Source organism: Schistocerca piceifrons, unplaced genomic scaffold (assembly GCF_021461385.2).
Source record: "Schistocerca piceifrons isolate TAMUIC-IGC-003096 unplaced genomic scaffold, iqSchPice1.1 HiC_scaffold_1094, whole genome shotgun sequence".
In the NCBI taxonomy this organism is placed as follows: Eukaryota; Metazoa; Arthropoda; class Insecta; order Orthoptera; family Acrididae; genus Schistocerca; species Schistocerca piceifrons.
The window spans coordinates 72501-77500 of record NW_025726901.1 but is presented as its reverse complement, the minus strand read 5'-3'; the positions used below and the strand labels follow the sequence as shown (position 1 = coordinate 77500).

At 53.0% G+C, this 5000-nt stretch overlaps 1 non-coding gene across 1 annotated transcript in view; it reads right to left on the bottom strand.

Annotated features, from left to right (window-relative positions):
• Positions 1-1212, bottom strand: part of LOC124727344 — a 1909-nt gene extending 697 nt beyond the window's left edge. The window contains exon 1 of the ribosomal RNA XR_007007082.1: positions 1-1212. This exon is cut by the window's left edge and continues 697 nt beyond it. This is a non-coding gene — a ribosomal RNA (small subunit ribosomal RNA).
• Positions 1213-5000: the final 3788 nt, after the last annotated feature.

Here is a 5000-nt window from a genome sequence, read left to right as displayed (position 1 = left end):
CTTCCCCCGGAACCCAAAAGCTTTGGTTTCCCGGAGGCTGCCCGCCGAGTCATCGGAGGAACTGCGGCGGATCGCTGGCTGGCATCGTTTATGGTTAGAACTAGGGCGGTATCTGATCGCCTTCGAACCTCTAACTTTCGTTCTTGATTAATGAAAACATACTTGGCAAATGCTTTCGCTTCTGTTCGTCTTGCGACGATCCAAGAATTTCACCTCTAACGTCGCAATACGAATGCCCCCGCCTGTCCCTATTAATCATTACCTCGGGTTCCGAAAACCAACAAAATAGAACCGAGGTCCTATTCCATTATTCCATGCACACAGTATTCAGGCGGGCTTGCCTGCTTTAAGCACTCTAATTTGTTCAAAGTAAACGTGCCGGCCCACCGAGACACTCAATAAAGAGCACCCTGGTAGGATTTCAACGGGGTCCGCCTCGGGACGCACGAGCACGCACGGGGCGGTCGCACGCCTTCGGCTCGCCCCACCGGCAGGACGTCCCACGATACATGCCAGTTAAACACCGACGGGCGGTGAACCAACAGCGTGGGACACAAATCCAACTACGAGCTTTTTAACCGCAACAACTTTAATATACGCTATTGGAGCTGGAATTACCGCGGCTGCTGGCACCAGACTTGCCCTCCAATAGATACTCGTTAAAGGATTTAAAGTGTACTCATTCCGATTACGGGGCCTCGGATGAGTCCCGTATCGTTATTTTTCGTCACTACCTCCCCGTGCCGGGAGTGGGTAATTTGCGCGCCTGCTGCCTTCCTTGGATGTGGTAGCCGTTTCTCAGGCTCCCTCTCCGGAATCGAACCCTGATTCCCCGTTACCCGTTACAACCATGGTAGGCGCAGAACCTACCATCGACAGTTGATAAGGCAGACATTTGAAAGATGCGTCGCCGGTACGAGGACCGTGCGATCAGCCCAAAGTTATTCAGAGTCACCAAGGCAAACGGACCGGACGAGCCGACCGATTGGTTTTGATCTAATAAAAGCGTCCCTTCCATCTCTGGTCGGGACTCTGTTTGCATGTATTAGCTCTAGAATTACCACAGTTATCCAAGTAACGTGGGTACGATCTAAGGAACCATAACTGATTTAATGAGCCATTCGCGGTTTCACCTTAATGCGGCTTGTACTGAGACATGCATGGCTTAATCTTTGAGACAAGCATATGACTACTGGCAGGATCAACCAGGGAGCTGCGTCAACTAGAGCTGAGCAGCCGGCCGCCCGGGAGTGTGTCCCGGGGGCCCGCGCGAACACGCAAGCGTCCGCTCAATCATTCTGCAAACAGGAGGAGGCTGAGCTCCCCTGCACAATACACCTCGAAACCCTCTCAGGTCCCGGCGGCGCGCAGCGCCGTCCCAAGTACTTGGTCGGGTTCGAGAGAGGCGCAATCGCCCGGAGTTAGGCGAGTAGACGCTTTCGGTGCGACCACCCGTGCTCCCAACTGAGCTTGCCGCTGCCGACAGAGGCCCGGGAGCGTGCTGTCGTGGCATTGCCGGCGGGAGACAACACGCGCCACCTACGGTGACCGGCAGCTCCAACGCCAGCGCCACAGAAGGACAAAAGCCCCACTTGGGTGCCGAAGCGAACTCTCCCAGCACAGCGCACGCGCCAACACATCCGCACAGCTGCGATACAAACCACCAGCGAGAACCGCTGGGGCGACCGAGCAGCAGACGGCGTCGCGGCGCCGAGCGCCGGGCGGCAGCGCATCCTCAACGCACACAGTCCTCAATCGGACCAGCACACTGAAGATGTCCACCGCGCTTCGCACCGGGCCCGCGAGGACCTACTTTGGCCGCACGGCGCCGCGCGCAGGGTGCGCCGGCGCGCAGCTGCGACGCCTGCCGCGTCCGTCGGCCGGCGCGCCTGCCACTGGCCGCCCCCACCAGCCGGCTGTAGCGCGTGCGCCCACGCACCGCGCGGCCAGCACGCCGGGAGGCGCCCCCCTCACCGGCCGGGGACGGTCCCACCCAGCCACCGCCGCGTATCGCTTCACACCCAGATGCCGTTCAGTTTCGTCGGCATGGTGGGTATCGCTGGAACAACCGGTTAGTACCTCAACCTATCGTCGCCATCACCGATTCACCCCTAGCGAGAACAACCGCACCACAACAGGTTACCATTTGTTCATTTGCGTAACTTCACCAGAAAACGCAGGCGTCCATCGCCATTTGCAACTTCCACGATTATTGCATGCCTGTGTCAGGTGTCACGCCACACTACGTCTGCCCACATACACGCAACAAAATGTGCACGCCTAGACAATACGTGGAAGGTGGCCCCCGTACGTATGCGATGTCCATTGCTCGAACGACTGTCAACCGGCCTCTGTAGCATGTCGCAGATATGGAACGCGGTGCACCATGCCATCACGGTGTGTGAGGAGAGACGACTAGGTCCGAATACATCAACAGACAGCTCATGCTGATCGCCATCCACGGCGTCCGTTCCTCCCACACGTCTCTATGGCGTACCACACTGCAATCCAGCTCTCATAGGGAGACGACACGTAGCTGCGTGCACAATATTTGCACTGTATGGTCCGCCGTTTTTGGGCGCAGTCGTTGTACGGTCACACATGTGCCACGATGTATCATTCAGTACATAAGGACGAATGTGCAGTACAGATTGTGGTTTACGCGTACGACATTAGCGGACAGTTGACACAGGCCGCACCACAACGTAGCCTGAGTACGTCGCATGCGGAGGGCATTGAACATGCAAAGTTCTCACCAACCAGCTTGCGAAGGCAGGGGGCAAGGTGGGGACGTGGGGAGGGGCGGCATGTACGTCCTGCTGCCATCCACATTACAGTGTACAGCAGGAGCATGTGGAAAGTGAGCAAGACTTGCAAGGTGTTTAACATGAAGCGATACACAGGGGAGCGGGGAGTGCGAGTAGCGAACTATATTGCGAGGGTTGCGGGTGGGCAACACTACACTAATTGAACGAGTCGTATAACAATTACAGAGCAGGTTTAGGCGACAACGTGGGTTACGTTAGGCGACAACGTGGGTTAGGTTAAGGCACGACGTGGGTTAGGTTAAGGCACGACGTGGGTTAGGTTAAGGCACGACGTGGGTTAGGTTAAGGCACGACATGGGTTAGGTTAAGGCACAACATGGGTTAGGTTAAGGCACAACATGGGTTAGGTTAAGGCACAACATGGGTTAGGTTAAGGCACAACATGGGTTAGGTTAAGGCACAACATGGGTTAGGTTAAGGCACAACATGGGTTAGGTTAAGGCACAACATGGGTTAGGTTAAGGCACAACATGGGTTAGGTTAAGGCACAACATGGGTTAGGTTAAGGCACAACATGGGTTAGGTTAAGGCACAACATGGGTTAGGTTAAGGCACAACATAGGTTAGGTTAAGGCACAACATAGGTTAGGTTAAGGCACAACATGGGTTAGGTTAAGGCACAACATGGGTTAGGTTAAGGCACAACATGGGTTAGGTTAAGGCACAACATGGGTTAGGTTAAGGCACAACATGGGTTAGGTTAAGGCACAACATGGGTTAGGTTAAGGCACAACATGGGTTAGGTTAAGGCACAACATGGGTTAGGTTAAGGCACAACATGGGTTAGGTTAAGGCACAACATGGGTTAGGTTAAGGCACAACATGGGTTAGGTTAAGGCACAACATGGGTTAGGTTAAGGCACAACATGGGTTAGGTTAAGGCACAACATGGGTTAGGTTAAGGCACAACATGGGTTAGGTTAAGGCACAACATGGGTTAGGTTAAGGCACAACATAGGTTAGGTTAAGGCACAACATAGGTTAGGTTAAGGCACAACATAGGTTAGGTTAAGGCACAACATAGGTTAGGTTAAGGCACAACATAGGTTAGGTTAAGGCACAACATAGGTTAGGTTAAGGCACAACATAGGTTAGGTTAAGGCACAACATAGGTTAGGTTAAGGCACAACATAGGTTAGGTTAAGGCACAACATAGGTTAGGTTAAGGTACAACATAGGTTAGGTTAAGGTACAACATAGGTTAGGTTAAGGTACAACATAGGTTAGGTTAAGGTACAACATAGGTTAGGTTAAGGTACAACATAGGTTAGGTTAGGTTAGGTTACACGTTGTTGTAAGGAAAGGTGTAGGGGGGGGCGGGGGCGGCAGGTTCGTTGATAGTGATTATAGTAAGTGAATGCTTGTGACATGATCAGATTTGTCACGTCAGGATGCACCTTTGGCTTATTAGAGGCGGCGCTCCAATTCTATGCTTGTGTCAGACCTGTGTCTTTGACTCATGTCATTGTTTGTGCGCTGTGACAGGAGGTACTATTGTGATGTTGGGTGCACCGTTGTATAGGACATGTGTGGGTGTTGGTGCCTGATCTGCGCAATGGTGGATGTCGAAAGGGTGGGATATTGTATTTTCCGCATGGACCTCCTGGTCTGGTTGTGATAGTGTGGATTGTGTAATGTGGCGGAGAGGATGCACTGGATGTTGTTCCATGCTGGTGCTTACATATTGTATGTGCGCCCGTTAGAAGCAGAGAGTGGTGCGTGATCAGAGTGGCTGGCTGACGTGTGGTTCCCATTGTGGGCAGACTCTTTCAGCATGTATACGGACAGTTGTATATATATTCTGTAGTTTGATGGCTCTGCATTGATTACTAATCAGCGCCGTGTGTACGGGTAATCTGGTTCCAGTCCAAAATGTTCCATCTGTGTACATTAGTGACAAAGACTCCCCTCATGCAGTGGGGCTCGGTCTGTTATAACTCTTCCGCGTAATATATTTGCCCCACGTTTTTGCGACTGCGAGTGCGAGTGCAACGCGCATGGGGACCGACATGCTGATGGCTCGGTATCGGACGCCGTACAGTGAGCAACGCGATCGCGTCTCTCGCTCGTAAGTGGTACAGGTCGCGGCTCATGTATAGGGACAGCGGGAATGTCGCATATTGGCAATAACTCTTCATGAAACGCACGTTATAGGGGTGGATTGCACTTTAC